Source organism: Bemisia tabaci, chromosome 6 (genome assembly GCF_918797505.1).
Source record: "Bemisia tabaci chromosome 6, PGI_BMITA_v3".
Lineage (NCBI taxonomy): Eukaryota > Metazoa > Arthropoda > Insecta > Hemiptera > Aleyrodidae > Bemisia > Bemisia tabaci.
Window position 1 is genome coordinate 38,332,907 of NC_092798.1, and position 23,208 is coordinate 38,356,114.

General features: G+C 40.6%; 1 protein-coding gene and 1 long non-coding RNA gene across 6 annotated transcripts in view; one reads left to right on the forward strand and one right to left on the reverse strand.

Moving 5' to 3' along the window:
- unc-104 (kinesin family member unc-104) overlaps positions 1 to 23,208 on the forward strand; it is a 147,277-nt gene that overhangs the window by 61,995 nt on the left and 62,074 nt on the right. For 4 of the 5 annotated variants that reach the window (XM_072301746.1, XM_072301748.1, XM_072301749.1 and 1 more), the window contains one exon: positions 17,978 to 18,031. The gene's annotated coding sequence lies outside the window, so the exon portion shown is untranslated. Of the gene's footprint in view, positions 1 to 17,977; positions 18,032 to 19,356; positions 19,594 to 23,208 lie in introns of those variants that run through there. The other variant, XM_072301747.1, reaches the window with a different exon arrangement.
- Positions 4,697 to 10,609, reverse strand: LOC140224843 (uncharacterized). Its single transcript, XR_011900062.1, has 3 exons — positions 9,976 to 10,609; positions 8,898 to 9,092; positions 4,697 to 5,408 (listed from the first exon to the last, which is right to left on the reverse strand). It is a non-coding gene; the product is annotated as an uncharacterized lncRNA (long non-coding RNA).

The window sequence follows — 23,208 nt, forward strand, 5'->3', positions numbered from 1 at the left end:
TCGGCCCCGTTCATGGAGGCCTTGCGAACATTGGAAACGAGCATTTTCGAACAATATTCTGACGTTCCCTTATCTCTTTTAATTATATCTGTGCTTCCTCGGCTGATATTTGAACTGAAGTCTTATCGAAACTGACCTACTTGGATGCAATAATGAAACTCTCAGGACGCTTTTACAAGGAGAGCTAGGAAATCTGAAGGACCTGACGGCGGCTTTATTATGCGGTTTTGCACCTCAGACGTTCGTTTTTACTCTTTTTTTAAAAGAAAATTTCATCCGTGCACGTGAGTTTTACATATTTTCATCCAAGAATTAATTCAAACTGGACTACATTTTGCAATTAGGAACTATAAATTTCGGCCCGGTTTAAAAGCAACGTATGTGACATTAGTTTTCCTATGCACATAAGTGTTTTTCCAGAAGAGCCAGAATTTATAGCTCCAAATTGCAAAATGCAGTCCAACTGTAATGTGGCATCTTATTTTTATTCTTGAGACGGAACGCAAATCATTACTTCTCATTTCCTGCGTTTTCTGCAAGCAATAGCCATGCGAACGGGTTTTTCATCTTGTTTATTATCAAGTTGCTCATTGAGTTCGCCTTCAATGATCGTGCTGGCAATGTGAGCGGCTTGAGAGCACGAATGGTTGCGCGGTCAAGCGTTTATAAAAAAGCTCTCTTTATTTAATCTTAAATTAGTTGAAGGCACGCCATCAATATTCACGCTTGATGGTTTGCTCTCCCTCTTATCAAAGATTTGAGCATCCCAAATACTTTTTCAACAGATTCTTGTAAGCCTTACTCGTTAGGAAGTAATTGATTCATTTTCCGTACCGCTAGTCTTATCCGTCGTGTTTTACGAAGAATTAGAGGGCTTAGAGCTTTCAATGACGATGTTAGCTGTGATGTCCACGCTTTTCGTGCGTGGTCTTCAGTCGTTCCACCTTGCTTGGCCCCCTAGGCTTCGTTTCGACTCTGTTACGGGAAAGATCAGAGGAGCCCGAAATGTGTAATTGCTGGTTTCCCGACCACTTCCTGCATGCTCCGCGTAGTCGCGTAAGCAGTGTTGCTCACCTTGATAACTTTATTGCAGCGTACCGGGCCACGTGTAACTATTTCCAACCAATTCGTAGATGCCTCCTTCTTACAAAAGGGAGTTGTTTTATTTTTAACTCATTGCCTCACGCCCAGAGTGGCCCCCTATTTTTTAGGATTACGAATTCTTGTGTATTGTCTGTCCGTTAAACACGCCAGAGATGCGAACGAGGTCACCGTTAGTGGAATCCGTGCTTTCGGCAGCGTTATTTTTGGCCCCATTACGCGTTGTTACGCCACAATCTTACGGTCCGAACGCACTCGTGGGGATCTTTACTGCGTAACGATGGAGCACCCTCTCCGCCTCAGAATAGTTTCGTGCACCGGAGATTCAAACGGTGGTGGATTCTTTTATTAATTCTTACCGACTGTGACGTTAGCCAAGCATTTGAGGTCAAATTTGCAAATCCATAATGGCGGGCATGTCCGTAAATGATATTTCGGTGCCAACTCGGCCAATTTGCGTGAAACTTGGTATTTGCATGTATTTTTCCACGAAGAATCAAAATCTTGAGTAAAATTGGCAAAATTCGAAGTCCAAGATGGCGGATGTGGCCTAAAATGCTATCTCAGAGCCTGCTCGGCCGATTTGCCTGAAATTTGGTATTTGGGTGTATTTTTCAACAAAGAATCTAAATTTTGAATAAAATTTGCAATATTTGAAAGTCCAAGATGGCGGATGTGGCTTAAAATGCTATCTCGGTGCCTACGCAACCGACTTTCGTGAAATGTAGTATTCGGGTGTATTTCTCCACGAGGAATCTAAATTTTGACTCAAATTTGCAAAATTCGAAAGTCCAAAATGGCGGATGCGGCCTAAAATGCTATCTAGGTGCCTACTCAACCGATTTGCGTGAAACTTGGAACATCAAGCTACTTTTCACCGAGAAACCTGAATTAGGATACCAACCTGGTGTTGCCGTAAAAATCCAAGGAGATCCAAGATCACAAGAAATATAACATCCGCGCGTTTATCTATCCGCTAGCACCCTCAAAACGCCATCCTCTGACGTAAAGGCATATCTCAATTCTCACGTGAGCCCTGGTCTCCGCATAACTCGATGCTTTCCGCGGCTCAAGTGGGAATTGAGATAGACGCCTGGGCGCTCACGGTCATCGAAAAAATTTTACTGTCAGTGAATTTTCGAAACAAAGCGAATAAAAAGGTTAATAACTTCAATCAGTAAATAATTTAAAATAAAATACTAATCTTGGGAATTAGAAATAATTACATTTTTACTGATATTTTAAACCTGGTTAGATTTCATTGAATTACAAAATCAATTTTTTTGATAAACGATCAAAATTATGATGATAGAAGAAATAGTTACACCCATTATATTAATAGTAATAATTTATTTAGTTTCCAAAATACATGTCATCAATAGATTAATTATCACGTAAATCCGCGAATGCAAACGTCGGAAATTGCTAAGAACCACGATCGAACTCGAGCACCCGTGATACTAAAAAATCGCAAGTAACCGAAACCGCTGACGAATCTAAGCAGCGAATCGCAATCATACGTGAGTACCTTCGAAACTGAGATCGCGCGTGATCCCACATGAAACCTGGATCAAACATGATCGGATGTAAGTAATCTTGGGTACTTATAAAACCACTTAAAATATCATTGTACCTATTTAAAAACAGCACACATGAATACTTGAAACCAGACGCGAAATCTTGAAGTTCTTCAGTAGCGGCAAAAATTCAGAGGCCGAGTAACCAAGAGTGCTCTTGAAACCGCGATAATATGAGAGTACACGCGGATTCGTGAAAAATTTAAGCAGAATCAAGCTATATTCGGAAGTTGTCTGAATTCCTCTCATGTTTTATTTCTATAAATTTTAAAGGCCTCGTGTTGTTTCGATTTTTGTAAAAAAAATATAATATGTTAAGAAATCAACGTGAACTTTATCTAGCCTGATTATGATTTAATCCGTCCAGTAATATATATAAAATTATATACCTAGTTACTTAGTTTTAGTTAGTTAGTTAGTATCTTTTGAGACATTCAGCGATATCGCATATAACCAGTTAATATATAAAATTATATATAACTTAATAAAAAAATAAACGAATAAAAAAAAATCAATAAAAATAAAGGGGTTGATAAGGGGGCTTCATTAGAGTTTTTCTGAAGCTTTTAAAAGGAGAGAGATAAATTGAAGGCACAGCTAGGCAGAGAACTTACGGTTGAGGCTGTTCTCCCGGCTATGTTAGTTGATAAGTCTAGTTGGCATTTAATGTATAAGTATATTAAATTGCTTTTGTATAAGAGAATATAGAATTAAGGGAAAATTTTGTCTTCTCTGTCGACGCTGTGCCTAGTGACAGTTCCGTCCAAATTAAGCGTGGTGATTTTTTTAGTCGGTCGTCCTGTCTACGCGGGAAGATCTTTCTAAAATCACTAAATTAAGGACTAACCCGGCATGCGCGGACTCCTGTCTGGTCATGGGTGGGAATAACGACCAGATAGCTCTGGAGTTACTCCCCAAAGCCTGGACTGGAGGGAGATCCGAGTATTCCCCGAAGGAATTTTTGGCGTCTTGCGGAATTTAGTTGTCATTAAATTAGAAGGAAATTAGTCGTATTTACCGTGACCTTTTGGCTTTGGTCGTAGTATATTCTGCAGCTCGCTCTGAGGGGCTCCCTTAAGGAGCTTCCTGACACACCACGTAGAGTCTGACACATTCCAAAAAAAAAAAAAAAAAAAAAAAAAAAAAAAAAAAAAAAAAAAAAAAAAAAAAAAAAATAGAAGAAAAATTAGGGGAAAAATCAGTGAAATTTTTAGATAAGAGTGTCCTGAGGGTTTCCTGGTAAAGAAAAAAAATTGCGAGTAGAAATTCAGCAACGTCGAAATGTAGTTACGATCTTGTGTCTAAAATTTGACGATATAAGATAAAGGTGAATATCAAAGAGTTAAGCTAAAGTGGACCTACATTCCAAAAAATAATTATTTTTTAATAGAAATTTCAAAAAGTTCTCGACGATCTGCTGAATTGGGCCATACGGTTGATCAACACTGCGAAGATCTATAAACTGCCAGATTTTCTGGTGTAGAAATCATGCCCATTCAGTTAAAAATTTCCTCATTAATGGTCACTCCGAGTTATAATTTTTTTAGTCAGATCAACCAAAGGATCTAGTTGGTTGACCATATATTTTTGCCTAAATCGACCAATATTGTAGGTTACTCTGAGACAACTGGGAAGGAAGAAAATTTCATGCGAACTAACTCTTGTTTCTCACATTGGACTATTTTTCATGCGATCCAGGCTCGATCCTATAAACGGCTACGACGCCTCGATATACATAACATACATACATACATAAGAATCGCTCTCACAGCGCTCTCTGGCGCTCTGCGACGCCTAGCCGCCACAAAAGTCGGTCCTCCCATAAGTCATCTGGGAGCTGGCACCAGGGTCGGACTGGCTCGCATCTGAGGGCGTAGACCCTTGGTTGCTTAAAGGGGCGTAATGTGATATTTCCTGGTAGGGCATTCCCTATGTGGAGAGGGGTTCAGAAAATTTTGGCAAATCAGCACAAGTTGACGCTATTTTCAGGTTCAAAGTTATGATCGCACGAGAAAAATTGCAAAATTGAACGTGAAGCACAGCATTGAGAGCTCACGCTTCGCGTCATCGCGCCTTCAATTTTTCAGATGCAGCACGGACGTCCATCAAGTACGAATAGTTGAATCTCTGCGCCATCGTAAACACGCAATCCTTTCCCTCCCCCTTTTTCCATATTGTGTTTGTTTCCGTTCGTCTTACTCGGAATGGTGCTTCAAGCACGACGTGAGTAGGAGAGATGTCCTCAGGCCTTTTTTTTAACTTTTCTCCCGAATCAGAGCAACGCTTCATTGACAGCATAAAGCAGAGCATTGAGAGCTCACGCTTCGCGTCATCGCGCCTTCAATTTTTCAGATGCAGCACGGACGTCCATCAAGTACGAATAGTTGTATCTCTGCGCCGTCGTAAACGCGCATCCTTTCCCTCGCTGTATTTCCATATATTGTGTTTGTTAGCGTTTGTCTTATTTGTAATGTTGCTTCAAACTAGAGCAGAGAATTGCGAGTTCACGACTTACGGCATCGCGTCTTACAATTTTCATATGCAATGTGGACATCCATCTTGCGCGAATAGTTGTATCGCGTTTACATTATTTTAGATGTCTCTTATTTTTGAATTTCGAGATAAATTAAGGTTAAGTTTGCCCGAGCTCTTAGCATATTTTGTGTCCGTTTCTTCAGCTGATTTTTGACAAGGTTGCAAATTCCAAGCCAGAGATTCAGTTATTGTAACCTGAAGAAGAAGAAAAAAAAACTAATATTAGTTGAGCATGTAGGTTACTTTGCCCTCTACTTCTCATATTAACACAAAATGTCGGTTATTTTTTCTCACTTTTCATGGTAATCTTGGCTCATTGTCAGTGGCAATTTTTGCAAGTTTGCAACACTTTTTTCCTCCATTTTAATCCATTAAAAATATCGATACTTGGTGAGGCAAGCTGCCTCACCAAGAATCGATTGTTTTGCATACACGGAGAAAAAACTTCGTGCATGGGTGCAAGTTGAGGTCATATGGATCTCTGAAGTTTTCTGATCACGCATCCAAAAACTTGAGGTCGAGCTGCCGGAGTTCGGGTCAGACATCGGGGCACTTCGGTATGTACCGGAGTACTTCAGATGTGTAACCCGAACCCTTCGGTATATATCGAAGTATTTCAGCTGTCCGACCCGAACTTCGGCAGCTGGACCTCAAGTTTTAGATACGTGATCCGAAAACTTCAGAGATCCATATGACCTCAACTTTGGGTCCCACGCACGAAGTTTTTTTCTCCGTGTACATTTAAATGCAAGAAAAACAGTGTCCCCAACTTGCAAAAAACGCCACTGGTTGGCCTAAACTTCTCCTGGTACCTTTAAATACAGGGCTAAATGCCAAAAACTGCCGTTTTCCAGTAATTTTGTGAACGAGAAAATACATACATACGAGTCGCTGTTATAGCGCTCTTTGGCGCTTTGCGACACCTAATCGCCACAAAGCTCGGTCTTCCCACAGGTTATCAGGGAGTTGACACTCCCTCATCTCACTTAACACCCCCTGTCGCCAACCTCTCACTGGGCGTCCCCTACGCCTCCTCCCAGGAGGAACCCAATCAAGTATCTTTTTTGGCAGCCTCTCTTCCGTCATCCTATTGACATGACCATACCAAACAAGTTGTTTGGTCATGACGTCGAACACGATGTCATTTTCGACTTCCATTATCTGACGCACTCTATCATTACGGACCCGATCTCTCCTAGAAATTCCTGCCGACCTTCTCCAGAAATCCATCTCCGTTGCTCTTAGCATATCCTGTGTCCGTTTCTTCAGCTGCCAAACTTCACATCCGTACGAACGAGAAAATCAAGATTCTTTTTTAATGCCGTGCTAAGAAAGAACGCCGTATGAACATTCGAGAGTTGCCAAATTTCCTCGGATAAAACAAGTATTTTTGACGAAATTTATGAATGGTTTTCCTTAGAATTTTCAGATATTATACATTAAATTGCGAACAAAATAGTCTGAAAAATTGGAAGAAAAATATTTACAATCTCCCCAATAAATTCGTATTATATCAGAGGAAATTTGGCAACGCCTGGAGGTTCATACGGCGTTTTTCCTTAGCACGGCAGTATAGTGGACGACAGGTAGAGGTCTAACCGCCCCGTGGGCGCGTGACTCCGTGGCGCGACGCGGTGTGGTCCTTCGCTGTCGTCTTTTTGACAGTGAGACCGTCTTCTTTCATTCATTTCATTGAGACAGTCTTCTTTCATTCATTTCGTTGAGACCGTCTTCTTTCATTCATTTCATTGTTTCTAACACACCCTGAAGTATCATTAATTGTGGACAAAAGGCGCCATAGGCGCTTCTAATAGTCCACCCCTTATGTTATCCGATTCGCATATCAACGGGCAAGATAGTAGGGGGAAATTGGCGGTTTGAGCACAGTTCAAGGTCATCGGGAGGGAATGGCGTTGTAGGGTCTGTTGATGTAATCTGAGAGACTACTGATGTAATCTGAACTTCGGAATTTTATTTTTATACTGCGCCAATTCAGCGTCCATACAGGGAGACGACGTCATCATGCTCCCCTGTTCTAAAGCTCTTACTGATGTAATATTGATACTAAATTTCCCTTACGACCATTATGCCCTCTGGATTGACATTCTATCGCGCAGTACCAACAATTAAAATTCCACAAGTATCTCAGGATTACATCAACAGACCCCTACCAACGCCATTCCCTCCGATGACCTCGAAATTGTGCTCAAACCGCCAATTCCCACTACAGGGAATGATGTCATACTGCCTGTCTAAGTCTACTGATGTAATTTGATAATTTTTCCTACGACATTATTCCCTCTGGATGACATTCAATTTCGCAGTACAAAAATAAAATTCCAAAGTATCAGATTACATCAACAGACCCTACAACGACATTCCCTCCCGATGACCTCGAACTGTGCTCAAACCGCCAATTTCCCACTACTTCCTGCGACATTATTCCCTCTGGATGACATTCAATTGCGCAGTACAAAAATAAAATTCCGAAGTATCAGATTACATCAACAACGACATTCCCTCCCGATGACCTCGAACTGTGCTCAAACCGCCAATTTCCCCCTACTCAAGATTGGGTTTGAATGGACCTGTATTTTGCCATTCTAAGGAAAAACGTCGTATGAGCCCTCAGAGGTTGCCACTTTTCCTTCAGTATCAGACGAGTTCACTGGGAAAACAGTGAATATTTTTCTTCAAACTTTTCAGACTACCTGGATCGAACTTTAATTTAAATTCTCTGAAAATTACAAAGGGAAAATATGCATAAACTTCGTCAGAAGTACATGTTTTATCCAAAATTTGACAAGTGTCTTATATTCATACGGCATTCTTCCTTAGCTTGGCAGTATAGGCATGGTATACGAATTCTAGCATTCTGATAGATGTTGGTTAGCCAAAATTTCACGTCGAACACGATTTGCGCAATGAAAATTGCTAAAATTAACGTCTAACTAAGAGATTCACCGTTTCACGAAGTATGAATTAAAAAATTCCGCTCATGAATGAACAAAAGTCTGGAAACCTCAACATGAGTGTTTCGGCTCAGCTGTTACAAATTTTTAACACTTTGAAGAACACCAGGCGGGAGGGCACTTTGATCGATTAAGAAGCCCGCCAAACCCGTTGTAGTGCGCGATTTATTGATCCAAACAGATTATTGTTTTTCTAGTGAGCGGAGGATTCAAAATTCTGTGAACCGATGTTAACTAAAAAGGTTGCACTAGGGAAAAAAACACATTGGATCTAGAGTCCAGACTCTTGAAAACATTGACAAGAAAAAATACTCTTGATTCAATCAGATTTAAGCTTAAATCGAAAGGAAATCCGCTAAAATTAAGAGGCTTGGTTCTTGATTTAAGCTTAAATCTGATTGAATCAAGAGTATTTTTTCTTGTCGATGTTTTTAAGAGTCTGTTGGGCTCTAGATCCAATGTGTTTTTTTTTTTTCCAGTGTGACATTTTAGTTCCGAGTTGGTTTATTTTATTTTTTGTCGCGCGAATCTTGTTCTACAAGTTAAATTCAAGTTACAAAATGTATAAGTATCAGAATGCTTAAATTTGCACCTTGTCTACTGGCTCATTAAAGCCCTATGGGATCTTGATCGCACTCAAAACCACTCCGAACGCGTCGACTTTATAAAAAACTTCGAAAATTAGCATAGGAGATGAGCGTTTGTAGTTTACCTTTGAATCGGTAGATTTAAACTTTTAGCCCGGGAGAAAAACCAGCATCAAAGTTGGTCGAATCGGAAAGTGAAGACGTCGAATCCAAGTTGAAAACTTTCGTCCACATAACAGAATTTAGCTGAAAATAATTCTCCTCCATTTTGACGCACGGTAGCCGGAACTTTTTCGAAGAAAAAGCACCGAGAGCAAATTCTGCAATGATAAAACGCTCGAAAATCAACGAAAGGCCTGAATTGACTCGAATAGACTTCGGGTTTTTTTGTAAGCAGGTTTGAATTAAGGAACACAAAAAAAAATTATTTCCTCTATTATCAGGTGAATGTAGACATTTTCATGTATTCACCGTATATTATAAGTATTATTTGACAAGGGAACACACTGAAAAAGAAAGTCGCTTGGATCAAGAGTCTAGACTCAATATTGACAAGAAAAAATACTCTTGATTCAATCAGATGTTTCCTTGATTCGAAGAGCCGAGCCTTTGGATTTAAGCGGATTTCCTTTTGATTCAAGCAAAAAGTCCGATTGAATCAAGAATATTTTTTACTGTCAATGTTACTAAGAGTGTGGACTCCAGATCCAAGCGACTTTTTTTTTCCAGTGCACGTATTGTGGTGCTTACGTCTTTCTAACGTCTTAGTGTTCCACTAGACGCCCGCTTACTTCCTGATCAGCTTAGTTCTGATTGACAACTCGATTAGCGACGAACACCAAATCAATTTAGAGCATCCATTAATAGCTCTGATTGACAGCACTTCATTGCTCGTCTATAAACTTTCAGGTGTGGTAATAAGGACACTTTAAAATAACGGGAAAATGAGAGACTTGAACGCCCGGAGCAAAATGTAATAAATGAAGAACACTATATAGATGACTAAACCTATTGCAATGTGTGATATCGCCGATTCTCATTACTCAAAATTTAAGCCCCCCCCCCCCCCCCCCCGAAAAAGAACCGAATTTATTAATTGACATTTATTTAGGGGTTATCCATCGAACAGAACGAAAAATGACGAGAAGTTTAAAGGAAGTCATATTTTAGAAGTAGTTTAAAGTAATCTTTTCTGTGACTTACCTTGTCCGAATTTTTTGAAACTTTACACGAGGACCATGTCAGGATTCGCACCCATCGTAGGGTACTACTAAAATATAAAAGAAACGTGTAGAAATCATCGTGACGAGATAAATCGCGACGCGTTCCTCACGTCTTCACGTCTCACGATAAGTTTCATACGTTTGTTTTATTTTTAAGTGCCTGACGACGATAGCGAATCTCGAAATGGCCATGGTGTAAAGCTTCAAACAGTTCGAGCTAAATTATTGGGTGGTCGCAAGTAAAATTATTTTCAATTACTTCTGACTTCAACAGGCGCCTGAAGTCACCATTGATTTATAGTTTCCCATCATGCCAGAGGTCCTACAAAGACATCCAACCGACACCTTCCATATTCTGGAAGCATCCCTCCACTTACGCAGGTAAGGAAGTCCAGTTGGGGATGGAGGCTTCCTTGACAAAATTCTGCAAATCGAGTAATATTGGGGGCAATTTTGAGATCTTCTCGCTGAAAAAAATTAGTAAAAATACATTTTTTACGATGAAACGCAGCAACTTCGCAAAATCACCAACATTTTCCGAAAAACTCAAGCAGAATTCTGGGAAAGGCAGGCTTTTTTTCGGCTCTCCCATCCATCCTCTCATGTCTGTGCCTGAAGAAATTGACCCATCATAGACTGATTTAGTGACTACATTCGGTATAGTATCTCAATGGTTCAAATAAAAAAAAAAATAACATAACCTCATATACACATTCTATTCAGTTGGGTAATTATAAGAATTCAATACATCTTATAGTCATTGACTAAGTTAACACTGACTATATAACTCAATTAAGGATGCGTTAAACACGAGAAATTCCGATTGCAAGAAACACTTAAACGCATTTTACCACTACGGCGCGAAGGGCGCGAATCAGAGACAAGGTTATGTGTTTGTTTACAGTTGACAAATGACGTAGCCGCTAAATCAGTCCATTGGTGCAATAATGTCGTCAGGAAATTGTATTTCCCACGTCTCATCATCGTTCTTTCGACGTCAGGGTGTGTCTCAACTTTCACGTGAGCCCTGTGCTTCGTATAACTCCATGTTTTTCAGGGCTCATGTGAAAATAGAGGTACGCCCATACGTCAGAGGAGCGACGTCACACAGTGGATTGAGTCAATCAGACCAGGCACACGGGGCTGGCGCGCACGGCGCGACACGCATAGTAGCGCCTGACAAGACCTCAGGATACTTCATGCATTACGCGTACAGTACGGTGCGCGCAACGCGTGGTATAGCACCTTGCAAGTCTGCAGGATACTTCATGCACTGCGTTGGACATGAATTTGTTGACTATAACTGCAACTTTTGATGTTTAATTCGTCACATTTTAAATTTTAAGCACTGGAAAGAAACACATCGGATCCAGAGTCCAGACTCTTAAAAACATCGACAAGAAAAAGTACTCTTGATTCAATCCGAATCTAGCTTAAATCAAGAACCAAGCCTCTTAATTTGAGCGGATTTCGTTTTGATTTAAGCTAAAATCCGATTGAATCAAGAGTATTTTTTCTTGTCAATATTTTCAAGAGTCTAGACTCTAGATCCAATTTGTTTTTTTTTTCCAGTGAGGGGTGGTCAGGGTGTCAACAGGTCCGGAATTTTCCGAAAGTCCGGACCTGTTGACACCTGACTTCTTTCTTGTTGACTGATTTCTTAAGGGCGGTCTGGAAGTACTCCAAAAGTGCGGAAATTCTGCAAGAAGGTCCGGAATTTTTTTCATTTTTTTTCATTTTTGCCATTTTTTGTCAAATTTTCGAAATTGTTCTAATTTCGTCAAATGGAGGTGCTGAAAAAGCACGGAATTTTTCGAGAATGTACCGAAAAAGTACTATAAAAGTACTTATTTCTGACCAGCCTGTTTTAGTAGACACCCTGGGTGATTCTAGCAGTAAATTCCACGAGGAAACCAATGGAACCACTTTTACAATCTCAAATTTCTGTATGAACGGAGTTATGAGCTTTTAAAGTTTCCAAATCTTGTCCAACCTGCTCCATCGACTCGATCCCTGTGCGTCATGACAACCCTGTTTTGCAGGACGGGGCGGCGGGTACACAAAGTGACGTTCGCCGGTGCGCACATCCCTTAAGCGAGCAGACACAATCAATGAAAGCTGCACGTAAAGGGATGCACCGCGGCGTAAGCCCCCATGACGCGATCCCACGTCAACGTCCCCCACCCTTATTTCTTTTAATACCGGGACGTCAATTAACGTCGCGGAGAATGAAACACGCGGGCGCGTGCAGCCAATCACCGCGGGGGGCGAGGGGGATTCGGAATAATCGGGAAATTGGGAGGCTAGGGTGGAACCGGGGGCGGATGGGTGGGGATATGGATTTGACCCTGTTCTCGGAGCAGACGTAGATAAGCACCCTTTCGGCGCGCGTCGCCACGCCGCCCGGGTTGCGGGACGCGACGGATAAGGGGCTGCCTTGCGTTCGAGGGGGTTGGGAATCGGGGGTTTTTTTCCGCGGGGGCGGCAGCGCCGGACCCGAGCGGCTGATGTCTTTCCATACTCTAATACAACCCCCAATGCGTTGGCAGTGTTGGCAGTCGGCGACGGGATCTTTTTGCAGTATTGATTGTTTGCGGCGTTGTCGGTTTTTTATAAAAAAGGGTTCTTTTTACAAGAGGGTTACCCCGTGACCGCTCCGCGGTCGAATCCCCCGATGCGCTTCGCGCCTAAAGTGTTATGCGTTACGCATTACTCCTATGATTTTATATCATACAGTAGGATTTTGCTAAGGGTGTAAGTACACTGGGGAAAAAAAAACACATTGGATCTAGAGTCCAGACTCTTGAAAACATTGACAAGAAAAAGGACTCTTGATTCAATCAGATTTAAGCTTAAATCAAAAGGAAATCTGCTCAAATTAAGGGGCTTGGTTCTTGATTTAAGCTTAAATCTGATTGAATCAATAGTATCTTTTCTTGTCGATTTTTTAAAGAGTCTGGACTCTATAGATCCAATGTGTTTTTTTCCAGTGGAATACGTATGTTGTGAAAATGGCGTAAGTGACTGATGTCGTTTTTGAAGTCCATAATTCATTCTGTCTTTGCCTAAAAATCGGTATAAAGGGCGGAAAAAATGCTTGTGAAAGGACGTAAGTGCCACACTTCTTCTGAAAATAGAATAGGTTATACGTGAACGTAAGTTATTCTGCCTTTGCTAAAAAAAATAAGTGTAGAAAGTGTTACAGCCATAAGCGAGTATAATACTCAAATTTCGAGGGAAAAAAGAGAAGATAAGGAAAAAAATTGGTCCGTAAACGTGACAGAGGTTGCATACGTGCATGTATTCATACATTGCATACCCTAGACTCTCTAGTCTGAAGGAGTAAATCGTGGGAGTGGAATGTGAGGAGATTGAAACTCGAAAACATGATAGTTCCCCCCTCTCCCGCGGATCTCCACTTATACACCTCAGGGAAGTAAATGTATCAGATTTCCCGAAAAGTGAGAGATGGGTGGCTCAAGCCCTCCTACCCTTGATGACGGTATACGCCAAGTTTCTAATTTCCAGGAAACGAGGCCAGAAGGAGTCTGTTCTTCCTTGTTGATTCCATAAAAATGAAAGTTTTAAACGGAAGTCAAAGAGGAAAACTTATGGAAGAAAATGAAAGGATGCTGGGAAGTGTACATGGTTTAAAGCCCTCAAACAGCTTAAAGATTTAATTCGGTTTAAAACTTGAAGAATTAACAAAGTTTATAGAGCTTAAAGAGTTAATAGAGTTGTAAGGGCTTTAAAAGCTAATACGGTGAGAGAGTTTTGTATTCGAAGAGTTAAATCGTCTGCAAGATTGTGTGTTACAATAAATTTTGACAAAAATATGAACATGTTTTTTATATTATCTATAGTTCATTCATTTTCAATTAAATTAAAAAGTTTCGAGAAGCAGTTCTATAGTTCCATTTTTCCCTCACACACTTACGAAGAAATCTTGATTGTACTATTGTACAATCGAATTGGGAAAACCTCAAAAACAAAACGAATTTCAGTTCCCCAAACTGGCACTAATTCTTTACCTTCTCTGCCAGGTCTGCAGTAAATGTTTTGAAAACCTCGAGGATTGATTTATGGTTTCTCCTAAATGCATCGGTTATGCTTTCATAGATCGTTGCCCCGATTTTCTTTGAAACACAACAATCAGCAATTACACCTCTGAAGCCTCCAGTTTATACGTGGAAAAGAGCCTTGAGAAATGCGGAGATTGCAAATTCATAACAACCGAGGCGCCATCAGCTATTTCTGCAATTGTACGTCTGTTTCATTACTGCCGAAGAGTGTTGCTACATTTAGGCCGTAATTGAATCGGTTTCCGTCTTACGGGCGTAAGTCCAAAAACTCGTGAGCAGTAAGTTGTTACCAAAAGCTCCAAATGCGTCTCGCGCCGCACATATGCTGGCGATAAGCCTTATGCGGATGAAACCGTAGGCACCAGGTGAAGACATGATTAATATTAATAAGCTATTCCGCCATCTCTAATTGCGATCATTTGAAGCTGGACTCATTACATATATTGCTGATAAAATCAGAAAAAGCTCGCATCTTAACATACGGCGACGCAGATTTCTCAACTAATTTGAGCACTTGAGTTTGTAAGCGGTGAATCGAGGTATATTAAGTTTGTCTCAAACTTTGGGATTTTTTTCTCTTCAATTGATGAATGGGCATGGATTTTGAAACACCGCAAATAAGTTCCGTAGCTTTTTAGTTTCAGCATCAATACGATGATCGTGCACTGGAAAAAAAAAATAAAATAAAAAACATTGGATCTAGAGTCCAGAGTCTTAAAAACTTCGACAAGAAAAAGTACTCTTGATTCAATCAGAATTTAGCTTAAATCAAGAACCAAGCCTCTTAATTTAAGCGGACTTTGTTTTGATTCGAGCAAAAATCCGATTGAATCAAAAGTATTTTTTCTTGTCAATGTTTTCAAGAGTCTGGACTCTAGATCCACTGTGTTTTTTTTCAGTGTGGCGTAACGTTGTAATCCACCCATAAATATTTCCTTTTTCAGGGTTATGATCGACTCGTAAACCGGAAAAAGTGAAAAAATAGGGGATTCAAGCTGGCAGGAAAATCATGAAACATACAGGAAACTTGGGGAAAACCCCTTAAAAATTCGACGAATTCTGTCACTCTCAGTAGGTATTGTAAGGCTGAAAGTTTGACTGCCTGTGCGCTGTGAAAGTGCTGAATTCTGCCTCTCAAATCCGTGTGAACTCCGGGAACATTCAGGTAAATGCAGAGTGCGCAGAGAATTATTATTTCGAGAAATCTTATGGACCCTGCTTCTTCGAAGCCGCGGACAGTTTCGATCTTTAAGTGCCTTCGAAGTTTTTTGATGACGGGTTCCCTCTCTTAAACTATTCTCAACCTCGCAACCGAGTGATTAGATGCTCTTCCCTGAAATGCGGTGACCCCTCGGACGATGTGGCTTAGCGTTAATGGTGCATCGGCCCACAGTGGATCGAATCGAATGGAGAGGTTGGACAAAATTTGGAAACTTTAATAGCTTATAACTCCGTTTTTACGAAACGTTTAGATTTTGAGAGTGGTTCTATTGGTTTCCTCGTTAACTTTTCCACTCAAGCATCCCTATAAATTTAAAATGTAACGGAATAAACATCAAAATTTGCAGTGTTTGGTCTAAAATTTTATGTTCGACCTTTCTCATTGATTCTATCCATTGTGCGGCAGTTTCTTATGTGAGCCACTTACAACAATGCCTCCTTCACCCCCAGCCCACCCTCGGGCCGAAAATCAGGAGAAGAGCAAAGAAGAGGAGAAAGTGAGAGGAAGGCACGGAGAGGAAGGGTAAAAAAGCAAGAAGGCGCAGAGATAAAATTTCTCCTTTTTTTGTGTGTTTTATTTTTTGCTTTCTTTGTGCTTTCTTCTCCGGCTTGACTTTGAATAATCGTACAGTCACAGGGATGAAATCCGTCAATTTTTACTATCGAAGCAGTCCTTAACTTCAAAAAATGATTCTTTCGTCAAAAAATGTCAATGTATTAAGTTGCCTTCCTTTTTTTTGAAAGAAATTTCTCGGATCCCAAATCGCGCTGAGGGTATGTTCCCCAACCCCCCCCCCCCCCCCATTTGATGTCGCTAGATGCCTCCCCTCCCTCAACCTCTCCCCGGACTTGCCAGTGTAAATTGGAAAACACCTGTCAATAGAGAACACATTCAAATTAATCAAATTAAGCCGGCCGGGTTGGCCTATGGTCAGCGCGTCTGACTCTAGGTCAATAGGTCCCGGGTTCGAATCCCGATGGTAGCGACATTATGGAACTGACGAATGGATCTGCAGAAACAGATTCCACTCGGCCTTGATCCCTGAAAATTTGAAAGCCTGGAGCATAGATGTGCACTAACCCCAATATGATGCTAATTCAAGGTTGCAGAATCCTCACATGTATTAAAAACCTCAAATAACTTAAAAAGAAAAACTAAGAAAAAAGAAGAAGAAACCTGTGCATATACATATTTTCTTTTCTCTTACAAATTCTATCCATGAAGTTAAAAATCGAAATATTCCATAATTTTACTCCCTTTTTTTAAAATTTCTGTAAAAGAGGGTGTCTAGCATCAGGAAAAACCGGAAAAATCGGAAAATATCAGGAATTTTGGCCGACCAGGAAAAACTCAGGAAAATATCAGGAAAATCGGAAAAATCGGACGTTTTATCAGGAATTTTTATTACGCGAATCTCCTCAGCGGAGAAAGTCTTACTGCTTTTTGCCTACCGTGCCAAGAGTCGAGAAAAATCAGGAAAATATCAGGAATTTTCAAAATGAAAAATTCAGGAATTTTCAAAATGAAAAATTCAGGAATTTTCAAAATGAAAAATTCAGGAATTTTTTATGCAGTATCAGGAAAAATCAGGAAAATATCAGGATTTTTCAATTTTAAAAAAATATTAGACACCCTGGAAAAGCATTAGTTGCATCAGTAGCATGCAGTAGCAGTACATGTCTATAAACATTTATGACTAACCACCCGATTCCGTCGATAATTTTGTCACCCATGTGGTCGGATCCACTCTCATTTTCACCGGGATTTCGGGAGCCGAAGCGGCAACGCTGGTTCGAACGTCGCTCCTTGTTGCGCACCGCACAGTGACGTCACTCGAGGGTCTACTATTGATCTAAAGCTTCGGGGATGGCGTCACGTGATCCCCGCATAGCCACCAAGTCGCCCCGAAATCCCTTCATCCCCTATCGCCCCGCCTCATCGCCAGAGTCGTCCAAGTGCATTCAAAAGAATAGTTCCCATTAAAGGGCTTTGAGGCCTGGACTCTCGACACGCGATGATAACAGGGTGTTCACGTGCACTGGAAATAAAAAGACACATTGGATATAGAGTCCAGACTCTTAAAAACATCGACAAGAAAAAATACTCTCGATTCAATCGGATTTTTGCTTAAATCAAGAACCAAGCCTCTTAATTTGAGCGGATTTCCCTTTGATTTAAGCAAAAATCTGATTGAATCAAGAGTATTTTTTCTTGCCAATGTTTTCAAGAGTCTGGACTCTAGATCCAATGTTTTTTTTTTTTTTTTTTTTTTTTTTTTTTCAGTGTGGCTGAAATATTCGAGGGGACCAAGGGGAAAAATTACACGCTAAAATTCCATGGGAAGTAGGAGATGTCAAGAATTTTCATGACTGTTTTTGGATTTTTTATTTTTTTTTTTCGTAGCCGGGACTGTTCTTGAGATAAATGAGGTTTGGTCGCTGTTATTGTCGTTCTGTCATAAATACGACAGAACTGTTCATCTTACAAGCAGTCTCGAAGACCATATTCCAGGGTACATGCTCCGAAATAATATTCCCAATTTTGAAAAAGCTTTCCAATGTATATTTGATGTGCAGGAATTTTTTGTTTATTTTTTCGCTTTTTAGCAATCTCAAGATAAAAAAATCTATGACTTCGCACACGAAGCAAAATTCAAATTTAACATATCTTTGTTTCAGATTATCCGCAAATTCACTATTGTCCGGACTTTTCCACACACACAAAAAGCATCCGTAAGTCGATTTCTCCTCTCTTTTCTATTGCGTCCATTTTCATTTATGTATTTATTTATTTTTTTAAAATTTGGTTTAACATTTTATCTCATACCTTTTTTCTGTATTAAAAATGAACCAAACCCAAATTAACCCGGAAAACGAACCTGAAAAAAAGAACAAATAATGCCGAACAACCAAAAAAGAAGTGTTATCCCGAGAGGTAGTACACACAAATTAATGAACTTTTAAACCTTTCTGTTCAACATGCTAGTGTTCTGAGTCTTGGTCACCCTTTACCAGTCCTGCGGCTCGATCATTGAATCGATATCGAATGAACTCGATCGTTACAAAGCATTGCTAAGATAGAGATTTATCGATCAGCAGGATGTCTACAAGTCCGGAATTTCTGGAAAGTCCGGAAATAGTACTGATTTTTTAAGGGCGGTCCTGAAGCACTGGAAAAGTGCGGAATTTCCGCAAGAAGTGTTTTCATTTTGTTATAATTTTTGTCGCAATTTGAGCGAGTAATTCAAATTTTTGAAATCCTTCAAATTTCGTCAGTGGAGATACTGAAAAAGTACTGAACTTTCCGTTGAGGAGGTACTGAATTTCTTGGGAATGTACTGTAAAAGCACTGATTTTTGGTCAGCCTGTTTCAGTAGACACCCGGATCAGGAGCATACGACTCAACAATTGACCCACTGAAGACGCTCCGCCGTCAATTGGACCGAGTTCATCAGAAAGGAACCCATCCACATTAAGTTGAAACTGAGAAAAAGAGGTTTGAAGTTTTATCCCTGCTTAAGGCTCAACGTAGAAAATAAACTTCGACCCCTCTTTTCACAAACTAATTTCTTTTTTTCGACCTCCAGTTTTTGGCAGGAGAAAATATACAGCTAGTCGAACTCAAAAACATTCTTAGCTAAATTTCTTCGAAAATGAGGGTTGGCTCCTTTCTGATAAGCTCGGTCCAATTCAGTTCAAGCGCCCCACCCCCGAAAAGCCAACCATCCCTCGGGACAAGATAAGCACCCTTTCCGGCGCAACCCACCCCTTAAATTTCATAAAGTATTTCACTGAAATTTCCAATTTTTTTTTTCAATTTGTAAGTTTTCCGAGTCTTGGTTACCCTTTCCTACCCGTGAAGACACTCCGCCGACAATCCAGTTCAAGCGCCCCACCCCCGAAAAAAAAACAACCATCCCTGGCGACAAGACAAGCACCCTTTCCGGCGGAACCCATCCCTTGAGAGCGAGCAATCCGGCAAAGGCGCCCACCACTGACCTTAACTGAAATTACGGAGCCCTCGGGCTTGCGCGCTTTCCCGCTTTCCCGCGCTCCGGTACTCGCCCGCGCCAGTAGTCTCGCCCGCGACGACGACGACGGAAAAGCCTTTTCGCCGACCTTTTTCCGCCGACCTCAACAACCCAGCCCCGTTTCAATATGGCCCGTGTCCCTCGTCGTTTCTAGGCCCTTTTCGCCCCGAAGTTTAACCTCCACGGGAAGTGCTCCGCGGAATGACGTCACCAATCGGATACTTCGCCTGTTTCTAGCTGGATAGCGGATTCATCAACCCTTAAGTGCGTGTTACTTTTTCATCCCTCTTAGATTCGTGTATTGCTATACCCTCTTTGGACTTTTCTGCATGGTGTCTGGATGAAACAGGGTTACCGCAGTCAGGGAATACCGGGAAATGTCAGGAAAAATGACGAACATGTCAGGGAAAAATTATGAAGTCACCTTTATTTGCTTTGTAGTATGGGTTTGACGTTTCGAACGACACATTTTGACGGGAAACTATTTCTAATCATGTCTTCTCAACCACCTGGCACATTTTCAATAGTCAGGGAATTTCACCAAAATGTGTGAGGAAATCAGGGAAATGTTAGGGAATTTGATTTTCTAAATCCTGTGGCAACCCTGATAAAATCGGAACCCTTCAGGGGATGATGTCAAGGAGGTTCTCATTCGGGGGGGCTGTATGGACTTGGCACTAGGAAAATCTTTTGAATGATGAAACGAATCAGTATTTGTTATTCAAAAAAACTGGGTGAGGAAATTGGAGAAAACCCCTAATTTTCATGTAGGAACTCTCCCCTGGTTTTCCAGGTTGGGGTTCCAACCCAATAGTGTGTTTACTTCTTCATTCGGAAACCAGTGGTTCGAATTTCTCGTCTTTTCGTCAGAGACCATATTTTTTTCTAATTGGGGAGTTTGCGTTCAGTCAAAAGTTGGAAAGAGGTAGTATTTTTGCTCTAAGTTCCGAGGGAACTTTCGTTTTTCCGTGGAAAATGCGGGAGAAACGACCCTCTGATATTCTCTTCGAAGTTAGCCTTTTATTTTCCAGGTCACTATTTCATAAGTATTTTTTTCTTTTTTTTGTGAGGGTGTGTGTGCGTGTGTTTTTTTTTCATATTCCTTGCATGTGCCTATGAAACGAGCGACAATATATTGCGTCTCAGTTGGAGTGCAACTTTTTAAAAGTGTGCTGTACTCACTAACGTTTACGTGATCAAGGACCAACTTCGTGTTGGTCCATCTAATCACGGGTCCTCGGTTCGACCGGAGTGATTTTTTCAGTTCTTCTCATCACGTACGGTTTAGCGCGACGTGAAAAAAAAAAAAAAACAGTATGATGCCTGCAAGTTTACGTGCTTGCCTAGCATTTTACCTCACACTGTTATTTATTGCATTTTTTTAAACATCCGCATCGTTCCTGACCTGACCCAACCCTATCACACGGACAGAGTATTTCAAGACTCTTTAGTAGCTCCAAACAATGTAAACGGATTTGTCATAGGTCAAGTACGTTCCCGCAAGAGGTGTTCAATTTGGCCATTTAATTTTCAGCGAAGTTTTTCCAAAAGAAACGACGGTTGCTCCGTATGTGTCTTAAGTAATCGCCCTAATTAGACCGAGTTTATCAGAAAGGAGCCAACCCTCATTTTCGAAGAAATTGAGCTAAGAATGTTTTTGAGTTCCACTAGCCGTATATTTTCTCCTTCAAAAAACTGGAGGTCGAAAAACAGAAATTAGTTCGTGAACAGAGGGGTCAAATTTTATTTTCTACATTGAGCCTTATGCAGGAATAAAACTTCAAACCTCTTTTTTCAGTTTTAACTTAATGTGCGTTGGTTCCTCTCTGATGAACTCGGACCAATTCACGCTCTGTGAAAGAGCATTATGTCAGTTTAGGATCCGCTCTGTCGAATTCGTGCAAGGTTAGGGTTGAATAGTGGACTATAATAGTGCATATATGGATTGCATTTTGCAAAAAGGAACCACTAGCATTGCAATGTTGCTAAGATTGTGCAACTTCTTTTGTCTTGGAGGAAAAACCCGATTATCCATCAATAGTTTCTATTTTACTCGCTAAAAACTGTAAATTTAAGACAAAAATTACCATCTAAATATCATAGTTTTTCACGATTTCCGCAATTTTATTGCAAAAGATGAAGTTGCACAATCTTATCATCATTGCAATGCTAGTGGTTCCTTTTTGCAAAATGCAATCCATATTAGCAACTCTGTGTTGAGTTGAAGCAGTTGCACATTTTTGACTGAAAAAAGGGGAAGCAAAATTATAGCCTGAAAGCGTAAAAGATAGTTGAGATGTTGGGATCTAATTCGATACAAGCGATAGTATTGAGTTGGATCCAAACAAGCACGTAAGAGCTTTACATGCATCCAGTGAAAATAAATCGAGTATTCGATATTCTTCGCGACGTATGAATAATAGCACCTTGATCCCTTAAATAATTACGAGTCCCCAAAATAACATTCGTGCTATGCGATGTCTCCGCCTAGGTTCTCTTAAGTGTGGCCCCCGCGTTTTTCTCATTACCGATACTCTCTACCGATCAATACCCTTTTTGTTCACCATAATGTTCTGTACCCGCTTTCTTAAATGGACGGGAGTCACGCGGACATCTATTCCGTCGTGCTAAGGAGGAACGCCGTATGAGCCTTCAGACGTTGCCAAGTTTCGTTCGATAAAAACTGAATTTACTGGGGAAATGTTGAAGATTTTTTTCCAAAATTTCCAGACAATTTCTTACGCGATTAAATCTAAAATATCCGAAAATTTCGAAGAAAAATGTGCATGAATGTCGTCGAAACTACATGTTTTGTCAAGGGAAGTTTGACAGCTTTCGAATGTTCATACGGCGCTTTTCCTTAGCACGACAGTATTCCAGCATAGAACATTACAGGCCGTTCTTCTGAGCCTTCTGATAGGTCGGTCATTCAATCAGAGTATTTATGATCGTCAACGATTTCGCGAAAGCTTCTGAGCTTTGAACTTTAAAAAAATAAATTCCTAGCCTCCCCCCCCCTCAAACATTGTTGCAAGGTTTATGGAACAGATTACACGAACGCTAAATCGGTATCCGCAGACAATTACTTTTATTATTGTTGTAGTTGTATTATTGTATATTGCTGTAATTATGGTTCATACTAAGTAGTCCATCATGAAAATAAAGAATACATATGAAAGAGAAAGGAGAAAGAAAAAAAAAGTTGCTTTGCGAGCAGAGACGTCTCTTACTACCGCTCTAGGGATGACGATTAAATCGATTCGATTTTTGGAGGTCGATCGAAAATCAGAATCGATTTTTAGAGCCGAAATCGACTTATTGAAAAAAAAAATCGTTTCTAACGTTAATGTGTCACATAAGGCCTCGGTTCTGTGAAACCCGAGTTTCATTTCAAGTTCAGTTTTAGAAGTAATGGAGTTGTTGCTTGTGTGAGGGATTTGCGATTTGACTGTTGATACTGAAGTAAAAGTTCGCGAGAAACACGATGGTGCCACTGGTTTTGTCTGAAATCAACTCCCAAGCTCAAAAAAAGCTTTCAAGTTGAGGCCAAGATGGAGGGGATATCCCACCCTACCCTGAGAGTCCACCTCTACATCAAAACAAACTCTTGCAGAGATAGGGAGTAAATACATTAGCAGGGTTGCCGTGTTTTCAGTTTTGGAGTCCCCAAATAAAGTGGCAGCCCTGTCAATGTATTTGCTCCCTATCTTTGCATGGAGAGTTTTTTTATGTGGAGGTGGACTCTCAGGGTAGGGTGGGATATCCCCTCCATCTTGGCCTCAACGTGAGAGCTTTTTCTTGAGCTTGGGAGATGATTTCAGAGAAAACCAGTGGCACCATCGTGTTTCTCGCGAACTTTTACATTAGAATCAACAGTCA